Raw genomic sequence first — 24,890 nt, 5'->3', positions numbered from 1 at the left:
AAAAATTCTAAATCAAAAAAGTCTTCTAAGTTTTGAATATTGTAATGGTGGCAATATGGACTTTAAATTCACGCATAGAACATAAATTGTGTGTATTTGCATCTGTGCATTATTGCAATTTGATGTAGAAAATATTTAAATGCTGTAAGCCACAAAAAATTGATGGAGACATAACTAATCATATAATTTTCAGAAAGTATTTGAGATGAAATTGAGTCTTTATAGAAACAGAGATTTATATTGAGGGAATGTAGTGGTCTAGGAAGTAAATTGAGATTAGTCCTATAATGAAGAATATAAAGTAAGCTTACAGTCAAAGTCAAGGACTCCTGATGCATAAGAGTTAAATGTGGATGTGTAACTTGGTCCTTTGGGGCTTGCTGCACATCTGACATAGTTGTTCACATTTGCTTCAATGAATATATTTAAGACAAAAAACCTTGAGACCTTTAAGCATGAAGGGAGTTTGTGAGAGTATTATTTTCATAGGCTTCCGCCTTTGTGGAAAACAGAAATTGAAGGGGAAGGACAATTTTATGGGGGAAAATGTGATTTCAATAATCCGTACACCACTTATCACTTTAAAATTGCATGGGCCTGATCTTCAGTTTGATTACCTGACTACAGAGTTCCAAAGTTTGAAATTAACCCAGCCTAGTTAACATCTCCAAGAACATGAAATATAAATTGCGCAGAGGGAGGACTGAACTAGCGTAAAAATTATCATCTTGAAGTCACACAGGAACTGAACTCTGCTGATCAAATCTATGTGGTGAATTGTGTGAAAGGAGAAGTAAGCATGCATTCAGCGTCAGGACTTTTACAGCCAAAAAAGTATTAAAGTATATGAGGAGAATTTCTAGTTGTTCACAGCAGTATTTAGTGAAATAAAAGCCAGATTTGGAGTGAAATGACTTCTATTGGTGGACTAGTTTATTGTTATTCATTCAATCTTTATTAAAAGGGCCTAATGTGAGCTATATTTTCCTAAGTAAGCGTGATAAAATCCGATAAACATAGACTGTGAAGATTGAATGAATTAAATAGCATACACAGAAATCTGCCTCTGTCCCTCTATTAATGTTAGTAATGTATATTGAGTAGTTCAAGACAAAAATGTATGTTTTGTTGACTTATCTTTTCTTTTTCTGTATTCACATTATGCCTGACACTGATTTCCTAGCAGTACTCCTAAACATAGCCTAGCATTTCCCTTCTTATCCCTGACATTTTTGTTTCTAACTTGGACACCCTTAAAATATCTTATCAGGTTCTTCGTTTTCATAATTAGCCTGTCATATCTAATTCTTCATGAAACATATTTAATGCATTTTAATATATAAATGTGTTTCATTCTTCAATTGAAATTCTCATTTTGCCTCCATATTCTTGTAAAATGATGCAAACTGAATACAATTCTAATTTGTTTTTTGATCTTTTCATTTTATTGTAATCTACTTTATTTTTTCAACTCCATGAACCTTTCTTTCTTTTCCAAATGTTTCAACTTGATATGTCTTTTACCTTTACAATAGGGTTTCCTAACTTTCAATAGATCACCTTTTATTTGATCATTGAAAGTGACATTAAAAATTTTATTTTTAGTTTTACATACTTAGGAAGTCGTTGTAAGTTACTATGCCTAGTTACTCCACCATAAATTATTAAAATACTTAATTTCATCAAAGTATCAATATTAACTATTTTCTTCTATACACAAGCATTTCTCTTACTATCTATCAAGCCTTGACACAAGGTTAATTACCAGAGTAGAGATATACTCATATTACTTAGTAGCATTTCTGTGAAATTATACTCTTTAAGTGTTTGTTAAAGCATGCATCCATGAAAAAATGGGTAAGTGTACAAAGGCTGTGTGTAAACAGTTGAGACTATAAACCCCCTCTTCCTGCGAGTCTGGAATTTATTGATGAATCCTTAGCACCTAGTAGAGTCCCATTCCTATAGCAAGAATTTCATCCACTTCTGAGTTGTTATCTTTCTGGTATTTAGTGTATTTTTCTTAATATACTAAATAACTGGGACAACACAGCAAACTGAAGATCGTTTCACTGACTCCTTGCTCTTTCCTGCATGCTTTGTGGATGTAGAACTTAGAGAAGGTTTTCCTCTTTCTCCCTTTTCATTTATTAGCCTTAGCAGCCCTGATTGATGTTTGACCAAACAATGCCCTCTGCTGTTTGTGCTTAAAATAACATGGCTGCCTCAAAAGCTTCTACTTACAGGAAGGAGATTCTTTCCATGGTTTGCTTCACAAGACTGCTCCCTACACTTTAGAACTGGGTAGAAATGTTTACTCCTTTGGTTCCAGCTATTGTCATTTCTCCTTCCTTTTTTTCCATCTCTATTTTTTAAAGCAGAGGATAAGAAATCATATAGTCAGTAAAGGCGAATGCCCTTTAAAGGGCATGGCCTCTTAATCATTGCAAAATGTGCTTCACAGAAACATCAGGATCATTTTTCTTAAAATCTATGAAAGAAAATGGTTTCCTTGAGCCACTGTCACAATCCAAAGCAGCACATTAGAATAGATGAGCAGGCTAAGGAGTCAGTCATTGTTCCAACTTTATATTAGCAAGAAAATAAGTCAACCTCATCTAAACCTAAAAGTACACACCCACAATCAGTAACCTCTTGGCAAAGCTAAAAATAAAATTAATTTGTTTTTTTTTCCTATTTGCTTACCTTCTTAGGATGCAAAGAAATTAAAGATAGCTGACATGAGCCTTCTGTCTTGGTGTAAATCCTTTATACCAAATCCACTTTTTGAGGTTGATTATTTATGAAAATATAAAATATAGATGATGGAGTTGCTTCTCAAATTATGTGGTAAGATTAGAGTTGTTCAGTATTATGCTTGTGTTTTTATAACAACTATTGTAGCAAAATGCTTAGCCAGAGTGAGGAGGAGGACCTCAGAGTCTCAAACTCCAAATTTTACTCCATCTTTGATTCTTCCAGTTGTGCAATCAGAATTCTCCAGCTCTTAGAAATTTGTGAGTATCATCTTTTGTGTGTATGCTATAACATCTGGGTCCCAAAGACCCTGTTCTTTCTCTTCTCTTTTTTTCAGGTTTACAAAACATCAAATGATTAGTGCACGTTTCTTCTTACCTCAAAGTTTTTATTTCCTTTTCATGTTTTCCCAAAGTAATTGTTCACAGTAAAGTTTTAGCTTAAAATAACTGAAATTAATAACATGAGAAACTAGACAAGTATACAGATAAATGTACATGACAATAAATTTCTTGTTCCTTTACTGCATGTACCCACTAGATGCCAGTAGCAATCCCAGAAGTGAAAACTACAATGTCTTCCAATATCTCCAGACAGTCCCCTGTAGGCCCACATCATCCCCTCATTACCAGTACCTTAGCATGGCATGTGAAGTATTCCTTCCAAGGTGCTGTTTCACATCATTCTCCCAGTCTTGTTTATGGCATTCTTTTTTATATTCTAATCAGATCCTCTTACTTTTCCTCTTCTGATATTTTTTTTCTTCTTTTAGCTTTGAACTCCTCACTCAGATTATTCCATTAAATTATGTCCAACCAGAACATGTTTACCTTAACTAATTCTATTCTGTCATCAATTTTACTAACTCATCCTTCACTTAGTGGTAAGTAAAGCCAAGATTAAACTTTCCAAATTTATTTATGAATGCCAATATTTGTCTAGGTGGCCATCCTATTTATTTATTCACAAGCTTCTTAAAGAATCGAACTAGATTCTATCTAACAATCTAGTAAATAGCTGTTATGTTGAGTTGAACTATTGATTATGTAACATATTTAAATTTTAGTTAGGAGCTATGTAGATAAAGTGATTAAACTGAAAACTAAAGGCCATTAATAAAACTCAGGTGAACCAAGATGGCCTAAGCTATCTCTGTTATCAGTACAAAATAGTGAAAAATGGACTGGATCATTATTTCTTATAACTTCCCTAAAAGAAACATAAAACATAAATGAATTAAGAATCTGAACAAATTAATAGAAATTAAACATTTCAATAGGTTTTTGGAAGCAACTCATATGATCTATATCCTAAATCCCCTATGTAGAAAGCCAAATACTCATGTAAATTCAATGTATGAGTATAAATAGATGAAAAAGAGATGACCTCAAAGAAAAGTGGTTATCAATTTTCAGCTACTTAAACATCTAAGCAAATACAAATGAAAAGCATTTGAAACTCAGAGATAAAAGTATGTGTTTGTCTGTGAAACTGCTGAAAATCTGTGTGTCTTGATTTCTATTCTGTGTTATTGTGGTGACAGAAGAGTTAAGAGAAAAAATTAGAAAGATGTTTAAATATTTGATATTTGTTTTTGTTTCCATTGTCTCAAGACTTTGTTTATTCCTGAAAGCTTAAGTCCATATACTGAAGTTTACTGGAAAATACCTATCTCAATCTGACATTAAATAAAAATGAATCATGCTGTTGAGTCCTCATAATATTACCAAAAACTATGGTACCATCTATGGTTCCCAAGAAATTCGCTAGTGGATAGCAAATCATTTATGCAATTTTTGAAATTTTCTATAATTTTTGTTTAAATATGACTCTATACAAACTTTACAAAGAAATTATTAACTTAATCATTGCTTCATCAGAGAATTCTATGGTTTGAAAATGAGTACATTCTATGCACATAGATCTCTTAGACCATAGTACTTGTAGATCTGTTTCAGATCTAGAAATAATTAATTGGAATGGTATCTTTGTGTGTCAATTAGTTATGTGTTTTTGTGTGTTTACTGATGTTTTGGGATGAGATATCAACTTCTGTGAATACGATGAAAGAATTAAATCCAGTTCCTCAGCAAATTTTCAAGGGAAAAAATTGTCTACAGGAAAATTCTTGGGATGTAGATTTCTGTGGTATCACACGTATTTGCCATATTCCTTACATATCAACACTTACAGTCAGTTTGTTATTCTATCTCACAGTAGACAATAGACAAAACAGGCAATAGAAAACCCTAGATACATGAAGAGAAAATAAGATACCAGAGAATTTTTATCAGAGGAAGTTTGTGACTGTGTCTATTCCATAATCTTTTTCACATAAGTATTGCCACTCACAATTACATTGCTGTTTACTTATCATTCAGGCTGTTGGTCACTGCCATAACTGGTGTCAAATGAAGAAATATTCATGTTATTAACATCAATGAATAACAATGATGTGATAATAGTCAATGAAAAAATGATGTTTCATAAAAAAGAATATAACAAAAACTCCAAACAAGCCATCAAGCAACCTATCTATCAAATAAGCTTTCATATAGAATATTCAGGGAAGATAAATTTCAGAAAATGGGCACAGATTTTAGCCTTTCTGTATATGAAATGGGATTAATGCCTTCAGACATTGCAACTGAGGACGGTGAATGAGGATGAAAAGATGAAAACAAGCTCAAGATTCTCAGATTGTGCTAACCAATGTAGCCCAAAGGAACTCAATATACATACATTTTTTTTATTTCTACTAATTTGATATAGAAGCAGATAACTGCATATGTACATGTATATTTATATATGGACTACATAGTAACTTAATAGTGATTGGTTTTCATTAATATCTCTCTCTCATATATGTATATATTTAATGTATACTCACACACATACACATATACATATATGTAACAAAATAGCAAATAACAAAGTAATGAATAACATTTTTTTTCTGTCCCTGTCCAGGTGTGTGAAAGCTTGTGAACAATCTAACAAGTTCATCAAGCATGAAAGTCCTTAGCAAGGAAGGCAATGAAGAATCCGATTTCAGAAAGTTGGTAATGCAGTTAATGGCCTTGCTGTCTATGCTTCCTTTGGATTGATGACTAGCTGGGAGGAGTTGATAGTCATTAACCCCCAGCTGCTCATTAATCCTTAGGAAATGCCTTGTGCCAAGGTCATCATTGCCTCCATAGGCTGAAAACAAACAAAGCAACAATAGAGCCCAAAAGGCGTATGGATTTTTGTAATGAGTAATGCAATTTAAATTGCTATGTGAGGCAATTTGAATAGAATAAATAGCATATGTACAGAGTCATTCAGATTGTAAAAACTACTTTCCAATGCTTTCCTCAGTACTTACTTCCTTGTTCATTATTAAAGAGTACATATCTCCAATTTCCTAGACAGTAACCAAAACCATATATATAACCTCTAGCAAAAATCATTAAACATATCTAGGATTCATTTTATGGTAGCATTGAGAAAGAGAATTTTTAAACTTCCCTTCAGCACTGTTAGTATATGTCTAAGTATGCTTACCAACACATCACCTAGAGGGAATTCCTGCAATTCTGTAAGTCTCCCTCATTGATCATTTGAAACGAATACTAAAACTAGCCTAGCATAAATGATTGAGTCATAAAGCAATGCCATGCCCTACACTGAATGAATGAGTGTGTTGTTGTTAATGGATAATTATTAATTCAGAGAGAACCAGCAGGGTTTATGCAGTCAGGAAGGCCAAGCAGACCTGAGATATAGTAGCATATCTTGATTAGAATGAGAAAAACATCTAGCATTCTGAGGGAGAAGACAGACAGACATTGCCCTCTCCTATGTTTCTTGAGTGCCCACAGACCCAGGTAATGTACTCACCTATTGTTATTTATGCCTACATATCTTCTGTTAAGGATTTTACAGCATACTATAATTGATGAGTAACTGCCCAAGGATTTATACAAAACTCTGGAAAATATTTTAACAGCATTATAGCTGTACTAGTAGTGAGAAAGCTAAAGACCTGGGACAAAAATGGATAGTTTGAAAACAAATATCAGTTATGTGGCAAGTGTATGAAGATAAATATGAACACAAGTCAGAAGGTCATGTAGTGAAGTGTAGTGGAATAAAACTAAGAGGAATGAAATAATCCCAAATGTTGAAAATGCACATGAAGTTGTGTGTTCTCTATATAAAGGGATTAAATGGAGTTGGTTAATTTTCATGACAGAGGAGGACAGGAAACTGAGGAAAGCATATTTAAGGCAAAGCAAGTCATCAGTAGTATGTATTGAAACAGGAAGCTAACAGTGTCCTTCATGAAAACTTCTGAAACACCAATGGCACGGGCTTGGTTCCATGGTCTTAAAATAAATCCTGATACATTGTCATGATTTTTACAGTATCTACCTTGGAAGTTTCAATTTGAAGACTTGTGTTTCTATTTTACCAGCACTCATGAGCTCATGATATTAGATGTTCTGACTTCTGTACAGTTCTTTGTCTAAAACACAGGAGGGGCAAGTCCTGGATATCTAGTTTAGACTCTTGCTGAATCTGTAGGCCACAAGTCTTACAGTTTAGCATGACTTAGGAGTTTAATAAATTCAGTAAAATGACCCACAGAAGCCTGATAAGAAAACTCTTTTAATTGAGTCTATGTTTATGAGATCTAAGCAAGGGGAGGAAATAGAATAGACTCTTTCTGTGATTTCCAGGCAACGCATTTAATCAGAATGCAGATAGCAGGAATGTCTTCGTAATTGGAACTGGAAACTGGTTTCAAGTAACCTCAACCCTGTTAACAGTGCATAATGAGGAAACCTCGGTGATGACAAGTCAGATAATGGAAATGACTGGAATCAGTGATTTCTTTGTTTCACCTTAATGACCACAAAAGAGGGAACCATTCAGCAAATGCAGACATCTGAAAATTGGATTCTTATTTATTGTTTTGAAGGCAGTTCTACTTTCACATTAGCCTTAGGTTGCACATATTGGAAGTGAAGTGCCCCATAGCACAGCCCTGTGTTTGCTCTCAAGTTACCATGGAATCTTGAGGGCTGAGGACTCAGTTCTAATATTAATGAGTTTCACTTAACATAGTACCTTACAGAGTAAAGACATCTTGTGTTTTTCTGTACTCATTGTGCCTCTAATGCACATTTTGTGGTAAATGTGACAAAAGAAAGAATTAGACATGTGTATAAAAAGTGTTAAATAACCAAGTAACTCTCAGTATCTGGAAGGGAAAGGAGGAAGGAGGCCAGAGTTTGCTGCTCTTTAAACCATCAGTAGTTAATCTACTTTTGTTACTTTAGATAAAAATTCCTTCTTAGTTCCTTCTCCCACCATCTGTCTTTGTTCTCTGTAGAGTTCATTTGAAAAAATAAAAAAGATTCCATTTTTAAAAGAGCCAGAGGGTGGGGAGGCTCACTATAAAATGCTGTCTCCTGGAAATGGCATTGCAATGGCAATTATGGACACATAATAGCAATTGCACAGGATGTGCAAAATAAACACCACACACACACACACACACACACACACACACATGCATTAACACATACAGATGAGAAGAGATGGGAGAGAGAAAAAGAGAGAGGCAGAAGTAGAACTGGTGAAGTAGAACTGGTTGTGAGGAATAAGTGGGTCACGAGCTGTGGGAGGGGGAACAGGATAACCGAGTAGGGGAATGTGTTCACAATACATTGCATACACTTAAGCAGCAGAAAAAGAACAAAAATTGTTTTAGAAAGCATAAGGCAACATTGAATATGTGTATTCAAGATATTGGGTGAAAATAATGTAAGTCATACTTTCTCTGCCATTCTGTAAGCAGTATACACTTTATTTCTATGGCAAGTGCATAGTAGAAAGATGAAGGTTAATGAAAAATAAGTAAAAATCACCAAAAAGGAAGTAAACAATGTTGAATGTGGCTGTTGATGCTGAATTCCCTATTTCTACTCTCAAAGCTGCAACTTCCATATTAACAGGGACAAAACAGACATACAGACACATGTAAAATTCTAATGCCAGTGTTTGGAAACCAGCTCCATCTATAGGTAAAATCTGGCCCCAATTTTGATTGTATATGAAGTTCTATTAAAACAAATTTGCAATCATTTCTATAAGTATTTTCTTTGTATTTCTTTCATAGTTCTTAAAGCTTTCATATTTTTGAGAATTTCATACGTGTATAAACTGTATTTACATCCCTCTACCACTCTGTCTCTCCTCCCTTACTCATCCCATGTTTTCCACCAACTACTCCTGTGACTTCTTCTATGATGATTATTGTCAAACACACACACACACACACACACACACAAACGCACACATACCCTACCTAGTTGAATTAGTATCATCTATAGGTTCATGTGGTTAGGGATGCCCACTTGACTACTTGGGACTGGATAACCTATGAGAGACTTTGTCTCTGGAGATAACTACTTCTTATTTCCCTCAACAGTTACAAACTGCCTATAGCCTGCATCTACAGTGGACCCTTCTGAAGCTTTCTACAGCTATGTTGTCATGTCAACTGAAATGAAGGCAACCAAGTGGATGTATTTAATTCTGGGAGAACAATTTTAAGTTTCTATTTATAATTAATTTTCATCTAAGAACTAAAAAAAATTAAATTTCACTTATATGGTTGTCAGTGGCATCATGGATCATATTATACATGTGAAGAATCCTAATAAAAAGGAGTCCCGTGACAGAAGGGCTGCCGTACTTATATACTTGCACTAAGTTGAGTAGCAAGGTCATCTGTGGGGCTGTCTGTGTGGTTTTAGGCATTCTAATATCTACCTTTAAATTAGACATCTAACATAAAATGGAGATTGTGGCTTAAGACAATTCTTTTAAGAGTTATGTAGAAGGGCTATGTTAATGAACCAGGTGTAACCACACAGCAATAAAAGGAGTACGAATAACCTACAAAATGATAAGACAATCTTTGTCCTGGTTAACCTTATATACCTGTGTTTTCCCTTGGGTACATGTCTCTTTTTTATTGGATATTCTCTTCATTTACATTTCAAATGTTATCCCCTTTCCTGGTCCTCTCCCAGGAACCCCATCCTATCCCCCTCCTCCTGCTTCTAGGAGGGTGTTCCCCCACCCACCCACTGGGTACATGTCTTGATGGTGGTTTACAAGCAAATGCTCTTACCAGGAGTCATGTCTCATTGAGCTTGGTTACAGCTGTAATTCCTCATGTTTTGATCACACCAATTCTTACTAATTGTTCAGTTATCCAACATCCTTTACCAGTGATACATAAATTGTTTGCTTCTTAAAAAATAATGTATTGAGTGAATTTTTCTCACTATTTTTCTCTAACATACAGTGCTTGCTCATATTGCTATAGAAAATCAACACCTTACCCATCCTGTGGCTTCATTTGCCAATTCTTTGGGAGAATGGAGAAGCATCTCCTCACTGGTATTAGATAGATGCACATATCTGTCCTCTCCTGTCTTTGCCTCTAACCCAACAGACTAGGTTCCTTTCATCTTCACTAGAAAGATAAACTCTAAGTCATATCAGTTGGAATTTAGCAGCTATATCATTGAAAAGAAGATCTAAACTAGGAATAATGAATTTGAGACTTTTATCATTGAAAAAGAATACTAGAAATAGGATAAAGTCAGCTATATCACTCAGGATACTAGGATCATATTCTTAGGATACTCTGAAACTCTATTTTGTATCCTACTCAGTAGGGTTCTTTTTTCTTCTGCCATTGCTTTCATGTTATTTTCCTTTTTATAAACCTTTTTGAGTTTGTGTATATATATATATATATATATATATATATATATATATATATGTTAAACTTAGTTATTGTTTTTGTTTGCTTTTTTTTCTTTACTTTGAATCCATATGGAGAAGGAAAAGTATCAGAAAAATCAAAGAGTCAGACTGACAGAAGATGGCATACTTTCACATCTATCTATGTTGTTATAATCAGTTCGGGTAGAGTCTAGACTAATGCCACCAGTGTCATTGCTTCTCAGTGATGTTTGTTAAATGACAACTTAGACGAAAACACTTAGCAAAGTCATTGGGTCCTGATGGTACTTGTTTGTTTGTTTGTTTGTTTGTTTTCGGTTTTTTTGTTTGTTTGTTAGTTTTTTCTTTCCTGGAACAACTTTTCTATTTTTCTGGATTAATATGATCAAAATGTGATTCTGCTCCCTTCTCAAGATAAGAAAAACATTCCATCTCACTTGGATAAATCAAGGAATAGTCACAGTCTGAGAAGAAAATGGATCTTGGTAAATGCACCACAAACTTGCAACCAGCCACCAATGTTTCCTTCCTGACAGCATGTATTACATTGGTAAACTTCACTCTCAATTCTTTTTATTTTTGAAGAAAAGCATTTCCAGCTAATAACACAATTACACTTAAGTATCAGAGTGCATTTTAGTATTATTGCATTTGTTAAATCTAACTGAGTCCAAATTACTTCCTCAATGTTAATAAGAGACAGAGAAGAGGAAAAGCAGGAGGAGGGGGAAGAGGAGGAAGGTTGAGGGATGAGGAGAGGGAGGAACGGACTTGGGCAACTGATGTTTTCAAGGGTTTAATAAACCAAAGAAGATTCACATACAGAATGATGGAGAGGAAAATAGAGATTTCAAAGCGCCATATAGCCTCAAGCCCAATAAATGTCAGTTAAACTTGCTGCCCACGGTTTCTATGGAAACTCCTTAAGTTAAGAATGGAGCATAGACATTTTTGGACTGCAATCCTAAAGCTGTTTATTTAATTATAATGGAACATGAGACTGTTAAGGACAATACTATTATCATACTGATAGCATTTAGGAATCAACAAATCAGTTTTGCAAAATAAAATGCTGATTTTCAAAATGCTGTTAACTTCATGTTAATGGCATGTGAATAAAAAGCGCATTGTATGTACAGAACTTCACACATTATTTCCCTCAGGCGAACCCCAAATTAACCAAATGACATTCATTGAAAAGAGAGTTCTTCAGAGGCTTCATGCCAATTATGTCCCCCCTTCGCCCAGTGAACAAAACCAAGGTCACAGCATATTTTCAATTAAACCCAAGATAGTACCAAAGTGCAGCACAGCTGGAAAAGCCAACACATTATTACCCTATAGATCATTTGTGAGCAATGAATAGGTCTCTAGTGCTTTTCTGTTTTATAGGCATTTGAATATAAAAATAAAGAAAATAGCTTCAGATCAGCTTTTGCCTTCCAAAATAAACAAACATTTTCAGGGCATTTTGCCTTGTGGCCAGAGAAAAAAAAATGATTTCAAGTAATCAGAATTTCTCTGTCTGGTCTTTAATTTGGCCACAGAGAACCATCTGATTGATGGATTTATTCATTATTCATTTCTTTCTCTTTCACAAAGCAAACATGTATTTTTTTTTTTGTTTTACCTACACAGTGTTAGTCCCTGTGCTAAGGGACAGAGAAGGCAGGAATATTATACACTATCCCCTTCCTTCTTTATACACTTTTCCCAGACTAATAATTGGCTGATTTGGTCACTACATAGTAATGTGAGATGAACATGATTTATAGACACTATATAAAAGTTGACCTCCTCAAGTAGATTATAATTTTGTGAGACAAAGGGATGCATAATCATAAAGAAAGAGTCGTTATCCAGTCTGCTGCCTCCTGGCCTTAGACATCAATAAGTAGGAATTTCATTGTGGGTGCTGTGGTAACTGAAAATAAGAAAAAATTGTGTGTGTGTGTGTGTGTGTGTGTGTGTGTGTGTGTGTGTATAAGAGAGAGGTAGAAAGAGAGAGGGAGAAAGAGAGAGAGGAGAGAGAGAGAGAGAGAGAGAGAGAGAGAGAGAGAGAGAGAAAGGCAGAGAGAGAGACAGAGACAGAGAGAGACAGAAACAGAGACAGAGAGATAGAGAAAGAAAGACAGAGACAGAGAAGATGATGACTATTCAGAGGATGAGGTATGATGGCTGGTGCATCATGGCTGTTCTCAGAGGAGAGTCATATAAGCAGTTGTGCTTAGGAACCCCAAGACCTACGCAAAGTATATATTCTGCACAATGTTCTGAAGGGAGGAGGTTTCACAAGAGAAGCTAATCTCAAGGTCAGTTGTCTCTGTAGTTCAATCAGAAAGTATGAAGACTGTTTCAAGAGGAAACCAACACAAAGTTAGAAAATAAGACTTAATGGATAGGTTATTTCTGCTATTTTGTAGGGTTCTTTTTGTTGTTGTTGTTGTTGTTGTTTTAAATCAGTCCCTTTTTTAGTGGCTGGACTTCCCACAAATTGCTGTAGTAAGGGAAGTCTGTCATTGCTGTTATTGGATTTGACAGCATATAATGAACCATTTCATGTTAGCTGCTGTTGTAGTATTCAGCATATTGTGGGAACCATTTGGCATGAATCATCACCCACCTTGTTCTCCATTGGGGTCTCTATGCAGTAAATAAGGAATGTATTTGCCAACCTAAAAAACAAAAACAAAAAAATAAACTTTATCCATTGGAACAATCCAGCACAATTCTTGATCTGCCATGACCAACAACACAGATACTGCTGGTGACAATATTTATTAAATCACCACTGTATTTTAACACAGCTCTGGGAAGAAAGCCAAGGCATCTATTTTAACCACTGGCCATTTGGAATAATGCACTTTTCTAATGACAGGAAAAACATGCATTTGGATTCAGATCTGCAGTCCACACTTGGTTTTCATTTATTAGATTTGTAAACTTAAGCAAGTCAATGTTTCTTTCTGATAGAATATTCTAGTTATAATCACCTCATAGATCAAATCAGACAATGCCTAAAATAAATGGGCAGTTAAGAGTTAAACATCTTGTATAAACACACACACACATACACACAGGCACACACACACATATACTAGACAAAGGAATAGCTAAAAATGCAACCAGATTTTGACCAGAAATTTAGTTACTACAATGTATTACCAAGCACTTAATAACTCTTACATTTGCTCCATGCACATATGTAACAGATGTGCAGCTTCTTATCTTTATCTTCATACTGGTCCGCCAAGCACTGGAGAGGGGCTCTACTTGAATCTGTTACCTTTCTGAGGATCCAGTTTTCCTAACTGGGCTGTCTTGTCTAGCCTCATTGAGAGAAGATGTCCCTAGACTTGCAGTGAAGATGTTATACCCAGGGGTGATTCTGCCTTGTCAGATGAGAAGGGGAGGGTGAATGGGAGGAGGAGATGTGTGGGGGGAACTTGAATGAGAGGGGGCTAATATTGGAATGTAAAGTAAGAAGGCTGGATGCCAAGTGTGAGGGAATTTGAGAGTGGGTAAGTGGGAGTGGGGGATAGGTGGGGGGGGCACATCCTCATAGAAACAGGAGGAAGGGAGATGGGATAGCTGGTTCTTGGGTGGGAGGGGGGAGAGAAATGGGGTAAGGGGAGAACATCTGAAATGTAAATAAAATATCCAATAAAAAAGTAAATAAATTAATTAATTAACTTAAATCAAGTAAAAGTTACACATTTACAGGTCAAATATATTAATTATTACTATGATTTATGTTCATATTATTATTTTTGTGAAAATATTATAATTACATCTTTGTTCTCCTTTTCTTTCCTTCCCCCATCCATTCTATGTATTAACTCCTTGCTGTTTTTCAAATTTATGGCCTTCTTTTTTGTAAGAATCATAACTCAAACATAAATTCCAATGATAAACCATTATAACACCAATATTTGCTTCAGATTTGCAGAAAACGTGTTTACATTCTTGTTAGTTATGAAGGATAGCAACCAGATAATAAAGAAGGAATGCATTGATGACAATGGAAAACTCTTCCTTCTATGCTTATTCAGTCCAGCAATTGAGTGATAAATATGTCTTAGTGCTTAGTTGCCTTATAGTTTACTCCTCAAGTGTAGAGCTGAAGGGCATTATAGCCCACTGGTGCCACAGCTCTTTCATTTATAAAGGCAAGGTTTTCACACTGCATTGTCTAATATCACAGCTCAAATGTTATGTCTCGGTTTTTTTCTTTTTTTCTTCAGGCGACTGGGTCCTTTCACATGTGACTTGTTCAGAAAAAGACATTCAAATACTTGATTATTATTTATTATCACTGTATTCTTTTCATTTTGCTTATGATTTCTTGGATAACAAAGATTACCATTAATCAATCCATTTATTACCACAGTATAAGTGGTTTCCATTTACTTGAAAATGGTATTTTCAGTTGAAATTAAGAAGTATCTATAGATACATCAATGTACAGATACTACACATTCAACTCTACAGCATATAAAGCTGAGCCAGAACAAGATTTGTGCACATAGGAAATGGTACACTCGGAGTGTTCTTCATTTTTAAATAATAGCTGACCTTTACTCTTATTAGTCTGAATCTCTACTCTGAAAGGACATAGGATAGCTGTGGCATTTATCTCTATAAGTGTAGTGATGAAGAATGGATCAAGGCTAGCAGAGTCAGGAGTGACTTATCTGACTCCTCACACAAGTGAAGATAAATGACACAAAGTAGCCCACCATGAATTATACACAGTATTTTCGCATTTGTGTCCACTGACACAAACATTCTGTGGTCCCTGACCTGACTGTGTTTCCTTTTCAAAACCCTGAACAGTAACAATGGAGATCCTAGGGGAAAATAAGAGGGAATGAAAAATGGTAAATCTTTTTCTGTAATACAGGTTACTGGTAAGAGGAGACCTCAGAAAACCATCTCTCGGGGAACTGTGAACTGTCTGTAAGCCTCAGAATCAGATTTTCATGTGTCTCTGGTGGTTGTCATTAAGCTAATGTCATAAAAAAGTCACAAAGAGTCCCCAAGGAAGATACACTAGATTCCTCTCTAACCTGTAGAAAATTCAAACGATTTTAGCTCTAACAAATTCAGAAAGCTTCTAGTTTTTCACTGATACCCTTTTTCTTTATTGTTACTCGGTGGTGTTACTTATTCACCTCAGATGATGCATACTTCTGAAATTCTGAGTCAAACTAGGACATTATCATAATGTTTCTTAAGTCCCTGATACGATGTATAGGGTACAGATTGCATAATACCATCATGATAGAAGCTAAGCTGTATACCCTTTATAGCTATGTGAAGTGGGTGTTCTATGCCAGAGTGGCACGACACAGGCATAGTGTTATAGAGAACACACAGGACTGAATGAATTGTACCCAATCAAACTTGAACCTATTGAACATTTGTCCATATTAGAAAAAAATCAAATCTTCTTAATGGAACCTACCAGAAAATGCTTATGTATGTCTAAATTATCAGAAAGCTAAGCAGTCTTTTTTTCAAAGCAAGAGAGAGTTGTACTTTTTGCATCCACACAGATGTTTCCCAGCATCCAAAATCCTTCTTCCCGTGCACTGGTAGACTCTTTCTGCCACCTCTTTATCCAAGATAAATCATGACTCTCATATTCAGTCTTATGTCATTGTTACTTCAGATAAGATAATAGTCTTATATTCTAAAAGTTTATATTTTATATACCATGCTACTTTGGTAAAAGTGTCTAATCTAATTTCAAGAGGACATTTCTATATGTATTTCATAATATATTAAAGTGTTTTTATTCCCCACCAATCTAATTATTATTATTATTATTATTATTATTATTATTGTGACCATTCAGTAGCTGAGTACCTGATTGATTTGCTCGTTATATTTCTATTAGAACATTACCTCACTAATACCAAGCATTGGCATTAAATCTTTCCTAATTTGCATCTTCAACATTAAGTGAATAGTTGCTAAACACCAGAGATGACTCAAGGCACTAGGAGTTTTACAGAGAGTTTGATAGAATTGTAGTCTCATTTCATAAAAATTAACTATTAAGGTTCAATAGGTAATAAAAATGTTTAATCATATACTACTTAGAGACAAGTATAAGATAGAAACAAAAGGTTGATGGAAGAGTTGATACAAAGAGGAAAATTTAGTTTGATTTATTTATTTAAAAAAAGTGGTTCAGAAAAGGGGTCATATAAAGGAAGGAATGACAAGAAGAAATTCAGACATCAAATTATTTGGGAGAAAAAAATATTCTAAGATGACAGAATAGCTAAACTATAGGCTCAGATTTTCTAAAGCATATCCTCCTTAAATGTCATACTTCACAGACACATACACACACATGTACACACATTAAATAAAATTAATTTAATATATATGATAAGTATTTAATATATAAACTGTGATGTTTTCATTGTTTTTCAGCTTATAAATATCATACTACAAGCTGTCAGTGTACCTTCAGAGGGGCTTCTATTCTTCCATTCTGTATTAAATAAACCACTTGTCAATATGTTTAGGAAGTACCTGCAGTTGAGTTATATGAATAAAACTTTTTTCACTTTTTTATTGGATATTTTATTTATTTACATTTCAGATGTCATCCCCTTTCCCCATTTCACCCTCCCCCCAAAAAAACCCTATCTCATCCCCCCTCCTCCTTTTTGCTTTTTTTTTTTTTCCAAATCGTAATTTTACTTATTCACACAGGGGTTATAAACACAAAAAGATAGGATGTGGGGAAGGGGATGCAAATATTAAAATCAGTTTGAGAAAACATTTTTTTCTCAATTAAGTTTCCAACTACAAGTTCCACAGCTCAACCATGGATGTTCATGGATTTAACATTTGACCCATTATAGACAACTAAGTCTTGCAGACTAAAGAAAATTCCTTTGTATTCTTATACAGTGGGAAGTCTTTAGAGCAGTCTGAATGGAAGTCTGCAGCTACAGGGGAGGGGCCTGGGGAATTCTCTAGGAAGTGCCAGAGAACTGAGTCGGGAGAAGTTCCCAAGGAATGATTGTGGGCGACCTTAGCCTACATGCATAGCAGTGGGTTTATGGAACATGAAAAGAACACCTCCAGTAGAGGGATAAGGCCATGAACCCACTTACAAAACTTTTGAGCCAAAATGTATCCCATCTAAAAGAAATTCAGGGACAAAGGTGGAACAGAGACTAAAGGAATCGGCAATGAATAACCTGACTAACTTGAGACCCATCTCTTGGGCAAGCACCAATCCCTGACACTATTGATAATACTTTGTTATGCTTGCAGACAGAAGCCTAGCATAATTGTCCTCTGAGAGGCTCCAATCAGCAGCTGACTGATACAGATGCAGATATTCATAGCTAAAAACATAAGAGTCAGGGACTTTTATGGAAGAATTAGAGGAAAGATCAAAGGTCTTGAAGGGGATAGGAAGTCGACAGAAATACCTAGAGAGTCAACTCACTTGGACCCATGGGAGCTTTCAGAGACTCAACCACCAACCACAGAGCATACACAGGCTGGACTGAGGCTCCTGCTACATACATAGCAGATGTGCAACTCAGGTTCCCTGTGGGTCTTTGAAGCTCTTGTCTGTCTGAGAAATCTGTTCCCCAACAAGGCTGCCCAGTCTGGCTTCAGTGGGAGATGATGCACCAAACTCTGCAGAGACTTGATGCATGAGATGTGTAGTAGGAGGTTATACAAGGGGGACTCACTCTCTTAGAAGAGTAGAGGATAAGGGAGGAACATCTGTTCAGAGTTTTGAACATTAATTAAGAACTGCCAAGCAGATTAATAGTCCATATGAAAGACAGTGTGATCTTTGCTGGCAGTAATGTGACTAGAAATGTGGTAATGTTGGACTTCTTTGGACGGTAGAGTTGAAAAGATATGCTCAGAAATTACATGTGAGATTGATGGTGAAAAAAATTAAAGAAAAATGAAGCCATTTGTCACTTACCAATGCAGTGATCTAAATATCAGCTGTTCCCCAACCACCACTGCCCTGTCCCATATACCTGCCAAAGCATTCATATCAAGTGATCTGCTCCACTTCCTTAGCCATTACTAGACTTATGAAAATATCCTCTGTTATTGGCTTGGCTCAGTCCAAATCGCTACAGGTACTTATGCTATGTCTATCTTTTCTATGAAACTTTGCCATACTTAATGTCTATGTCTATACCCATCTATCATATCTTATCTGTCTATCTATCGCTCTATCTAACATATTTGTTCTATTTGTTTTCTCATTCCAGTGAAGATATCAGGGCACACCAGTCTGAGCCAAGGTGATGACTTCCAAAATGTCAGGGATTTCTATACTTCATTCTGCTAAATAAAACAACTAAAATCCTTCTGGGAAGAGAGTTAACCAAGTTTAAGAGCCTAATATTTCAAAAATTACTTTCCCAGAGGCATGTGTGTTCCCCATGTTAAACCTATGAAGAACTATCTTCTAGACTCTACTTTAAGGACCTTTTCTGGATGAGTAAAGAGATTTATCTAATCAAAATAACACCATTTTTCATAAATGTATGCTTGGAAAAAATGATTTCAAGTCAAGTTTAATTTTCCCCCATGGTTAGTTTCACTTCTGATAGAAAAAATAAATGGGTCTTGAAGTTTTCTTAAGGAGCTCACTGAGGTAAAAATATGTCATGGAAATAAGTGATATTTCATGTGGAGAAGTTCACTGGATGGAAGCCACCTTTTTCATGTTAAGTCAGTTATTAAAACCAATTGCAGATAGAAGCTTATGATGATTATGGGGGATAAAACAGGCACTGGGTATGGCTTCCATGGTTTTCTGACATCAATTTTTTTCTCTATGCATTGTATCCACATATATATCAGAGACACTGCAAAGAATTTCTTGTGCTAAAAGTCTGTCAAATTCATCTGAAATAAGTTCAATATTTCAGAAAAATTTCAACATCATAAATTATATTTACCAAAAACTATATTCAACTTGTCAATTTGGTCAGCCCTCTGTTCTTTTATCACATAAGAAGAAAACATATTTTAAGATACCAACAAAATACAATCCCCAAAGTAAACAAATTGACAATAAGAAGAGAAGGACTGTGCTTTCTGCCTCAGGATTCCAGTTCTTGTAAATCATATGAATTTTAGTATAATTTGTCAAAGGGAGAGTTTTAAGAAATATATAGAAGCAACCTATTATCAAGGAGTAAATGGAAATGTTTTGTAATGCTTTCTATATGTGTCTGTGTGCATTCACACATATACAGAGTATATGCATGTATTTGAGCACTTGTGGTTAAAGAATAGGATTGAATTCAACGGTATGTTAGTGTGTGCTTTTGGAGATCAACATTGATTTCCAATATCTTTGTATATTGTTCCCCATGAAGTTGTGTGTGTGTGTGTGTGTGTGTGTGTGTCTGTGTGTCTGTGTGTGTGTGTTGGTAGTGTTGCATTTTTGTTTTGTTGTTTTGTTTTATGTTTTAGAAATAGGTTTTTTTTTCAATTATCCCAGATATTTCCATTTTGGCTAGATTCAATGGTCAGCCAGAACAGAAGATCTACCTGTCTCAAACTTTCTCTAGCCCCCTTTAGACTAGACTTAAAGGTATGGAATGTCATGACCTGGATTTATATGCTTGTTCAGGTCAGACATCTGATGTGTATGTTGTGTACCAAGTACTTCATTCATCTCCACAGCCATATTCGGTAAGGTTTTAAACTGGCATTTAGTTCTAACCTTGCATTTGTTTAAAAGAGAGCTTTTATTTTCATAATGAAAACCATATTGTATCAATTTTAAGTAAGATAGAAAAAAAATCATTTAAAATGTCTCCAGAAATGAACATTAATGTCTTCATTTACTCACCATTTTATTCATCACTGTGCCATCTACACCTTTTTGAACACATAGTGATTTGATGATTCCAAGGAAATAGGCAGACATTGAGTTTTAATGGTTCTTAATTTAGCTACAGTGTAAAAGATCAAGATCCATGCTTTTTCACAAAGGGAAAATCCCTTTGCAGACAGGAATTTGGTTTCCGACTATTTTTTTTATATACCAGAAAGCATCTAAGATTCTCTGTCATTAACACTTGGGTAAAACTGATCAGGGCAACAGGATCAGATGGTGAGAGAATTTTCAGACTGGAGTTAGAGGAGCCATTCCCAGGTTAATGAGCACAAAATAGCAGGCACTTTGAAGAGTTTATTTGGAGAAAGGAAGCGTCTGCAGAAATCAAGTGATTAAGATGTGATCCTCAAAGCGAACTCTGAACGATCTCATTAGCAGAGACTAAGAATAGTCTACAAATGCAATAAGAACCCCAATACAAGGTCACAAACAGCCTAGTGTGGACCAGCTGTTTGGGACACACTGAAAATGAAACCTCATTGGTACAGAGCAGCAAATCTCCTAAAAAGAAAAGATAGTTCCTTCCCAATACCAAAAGGAGGATGACTTAAATATATTTGTATATATAAATATTTAAACATTCATTGCATAATTTCTATAGATCTCCAGATGTGTTTATATAGTGTGTATTGTGTGTACATGTGTATTTATATAATTATACATTGTAGATTCAGTCATTCTTAATCTGATCATCTTCAATACAAATGCCAGTTTCTCACAGATATTTCAAAATTTTCCTGAAATCACTCCATACTCATTTGTATACTCTTAATTTTTTCTCTTAAATGGCATTGCTTATCTTTTTCCTTTTTTTAATACTCTACTTTTCCTTTCAATAAAGATAAGCTTCATATGTGGACAGACATTTGATTATAATTTCTTAACTCTCTTCTTTGCTGAATTTACACAAATGGTTGGCATCTGTTAAACAAATGGTTCCTCAAAGCAATGATGAAAGTTAAGAAAGTTCTCTTTACTGTGTTAATAAAACTGCTACTCAAACTATATATCTGTCATTTGTGAATATTATAATTTTGAAATAAAACCTTGGGCCACGAATCTAAAACCTAGTAAATAATTCTTTTCATAGTGCTCATGCTTTTATAGTGCAGAGAGTTATAAGTTGCTACTCCTAGGATTTTCCATGTAATAAAGGCGCAGGTGTGCCAGGGCAGGATAGATTGAATTATGGACATAGTTGTTATTAGGAGTTCAGCTAATAATAAATGTGATGGTACATGTGTATTCTATGTAGAGTAGAAAGGAATGATCAGATTATCAGATAAAGATTTTTGTATGAATTATGACTTACTGTACCAAACTCAACCGTAAAGAAAATAATGTTTCTCAACTGAAGAATGAAGACAAGGTTGAGATGGTGGAGATGAGCCAGGAACATATATTTTTTTTTAATTCTCTGCTGAAAGATTTTATGAACTGATACCGAAAGCTGATCACACATAGCAGGGAGCTAAGCAAACCTGAAAGATGTTTTGGATCATGTATAGAAGAGCTGACTACAGAAATAAACAAAATAACAGAGAGAATCAAATAATGGCTTTGAATACTTACAGGCTAAGGAAGATTTGCACAACGTGTTGAGAACAACATCATTCTTATTCTGAGATAAGAGAGTTGGGAGTCAAAGGTCAGGGGTCAGTTACCAATGAATACATGAGAGTCACTATAAGGGTCAAATTATGATGTCTCCCATACACCAAGAGCATCAAGATGGTCTCATCTCTACACAGAAATAGTTAGAGAAAGACTCTTCTGCTGTGTTCTCACTTGTGTCCTTGTACCATAAGCCATCAAAGGGAAGATATAAATAAGGGTGGGCAATGAGAGGAATAGAAGTGTACACACAAACAAATTTCAGCCATATACAGTATGAAAGGTTTCCCACCAGCACACAGGTCTTTATCAAGGGAAGACTCTTATTTTAATATTAAACTGAGTTAAGAATTATTAATTGCATAATTAGAATGACAGAATTATTATATAGGTACATATTGCTTATTTACAGAAAAAAATTCATCTAAGCATGAGTAAAACTAGGCCTAAGAAACAGATTTTAAAGTAGGACACAAAAATACAGTTTCCTTAAAATAATGGTATTAGTAAATTATGCTACTTGAATAGAGTGATTAAGTATTTTTACTTACTTGAAATACAAGACAAAAATCTCCTCTGAAATTATTTTATTTTTCTCTGGCTACACTCTACATTTCATTAAGGATGACTGACGGGAGCAATGACAGTTAATTGAAGCATCAACTTGAGAACTGAGCTTTCAAAGTGATGCATATAAGAAATGTTATAATCAGCAACAAGTAATTTCCAAATTTAAACTATTCTAAAGTGTCCTGTTTTGTTTTCCTGAAAGATCTCATGGTCACGAAATAGGAGAACATTGGGGAGTTATTTGAAAATTAGAGGCAGTAAATCCTACGATAAATTCTGGGAAAGTATATAATTCTGTGCTGAACAATTTGAAGAATCTAGGACAATAAGATAAAATTGTTATGTATGTGTGGGTGTGAAGTTGGGAGGAGGTAGCGACTTAGTCACTTTGTTCTGCTCTAAAAAAATTCCTGAAACTGGGTAATTTAGAAACGTTTGGCATTTGTTTCGCATGATTCTGGAAGCTAAGAAATCTAAGGTCAAGGCAATATAATCCGTCTGGTGATGGTCTGATTTTGTTTCTGCATCACACTGGGCAAAATCAAACAAACAAACAAATAAATAAACAAGGATGAAATGGCACAAACATACCCTAACCAGCTGCTTCCGGATGTTAAATGTGATGATCATATTCACAAAGCCTCTGCCATTACATCTTAAGTACTATATATTATCAAGTCTTGGGTTTCAATAAATGAATAGTTGGTACTAGACAAGAGGAAAGATGATAACAGATATAATATATGAAAAGACAGAGAGATAATAGACAATATTAAAGTCATACTGGTAGAAAAAAGGCAGGTGAAGTTTTTCTCATTTTAACTGATTACTAGCATTCAACAAGGCATTAATAAAATAGTAAGGCACAAAGGATTGTGATGTGGTTTTACTATGTAGAGTGACTACATGGTGTTCTATTTCCTCTGTTCTCTGTATTTTTCCTTTCTTCCCTGTTTTTAATAAGAGGATTTTCAACTGAAATGTACTTTCTATTTAATAAAGCATAGACAACTGTGTGCCTAGTTAAAAAGAAGAAAAGCATCCAGTTTTTCTGTCTATACCAACATAAAATTTCTGAAATAGGCTCTAGGTATCCCGTGGAAACTGGGAGCCTCAGATAATTCAATTTAAAAACATCACCAATAAACACAACTCAATTATTCATTGTTCAACTTACTCAGAAAAATCTGAACCTAAAAGCAGTTTTCTGTTGCAACTCCTGTATTCCCACTGAGATTGATTTAAAACATTGCTATACATTCTACATTCTGCTCAGAGCTACAGAAAACAGAAGTGATTGAGATATAGTGGTGTTTTCTCTTTCTTTGTCATGGTTTCTTAATCAAAAAAAAAAAACTGGAAAAAGCAGAAGTGAACAATGATGAGATGTTTTTGTGCCCTATTGGTTGTCCTCTGAGACCAAGAATACTCCAGTTTGGGTAGGAACTCAATTCGATAAATATCCATGGATAAGTACAAAGTGGGCAATAAATGGTACTCATCTTTTCAATGAGTTAGCTTCTTACAGCTGATTATTATCTTCTGTTGTCTAGAAAACTGACACCATGAAAAAATGCAGAAGACTGACCATTACAATAACATTGGACCTCATTTCTAGTTCCAGTTTTATTATCTTCTTTCCAGACTTGACCCTCATTAACCTTTGACCATCACAGCTGTAAACTCATAACCTTTGCTTTCCTATTGACATTTTTCCCTCATTAGTAAAAAGGGTAAGGCAAAATGAATTTTAGGAATCTTGATACAGAATTAGAGCAAGCGACTCTGATTGAATAGATAAAGAAATGTCTTTCACTAGACCATAGAAAAGGAGAGAGCAAGAAAGCCTCTATTTGATTATCTTTGACCTCTCTTGAAGCCTGAGTGCTCTTGCAATGATCCTACAATTTAGTGGACTGTTGTATCATTATTCTGTCTATGTAGCATTTACCATGTCCCATTGTACCAAGAGAAAGCCTACAAATAGCCAGTCATACTCCTTTTCTTCTAATAATTTAATATGTAAAACCTTCAAGTTTTGACTATTTCTTTGCTGTGGATTTCAATAAGACCAGGTACTATAACAATCTCTTAAGCTAGTATGTTGTTTATATCCACTTCAGTACAAATAAAATGATTTAACAGTGCTCAGTAACTCCATTAAAGCCAGCATGTTTAGTACATATCAAAGCAATGTTTCTTGTTTAAGCCATGC

The 24,890-nt window shown here is 34.9% G+C and overlaps 1 protein-coding gene across 3 annotated transcripts in view; it reads right to left on the bottom strand.

Moving 5' to 3' along the window:
* Window positions 1-24,890, bottom strand: part of Lrrc4c (leucine rich repeat containing 4C) — a 1,217,207-nt gene that overhangs the window by 13,058 nt on the left and 1,179,259 nt on the right. For all 3 annotated transcript variants that reach the window (XM_028766993.1, XM_028766994.1, XM_028766991.1), the window contains one exon: window positions 13,193-13,244. The gene's annotated coding sequence lies outside the window, so the exon portion shown is untranslated. The remainder of the gene's footprint in view (window positions 1-13,192; window positions 13,245-24,890) is intronic.

Source organism: Grammomys surdaster, unplaced genomic scaffold (assembly GCF_004785775.1).
Source record: "Grammomys surdaster isolate TR1022 unplaced genomic scaffold, NIH_TR_1.0 170, whole genome shotgun sequence".
Classification (NCBI taxonomy): domain Eukaryota; kingdom Metazoa; phylum Chordata; class Mammalia; order Rodentia; family Muridae; genus Grammomys; species Grammomys surdaster.
The sequence above is the reverse complement of the archived record's forward strand: the minus strand, read 5'-3'. Positions and strand labels throughout refer to the sequence as shown.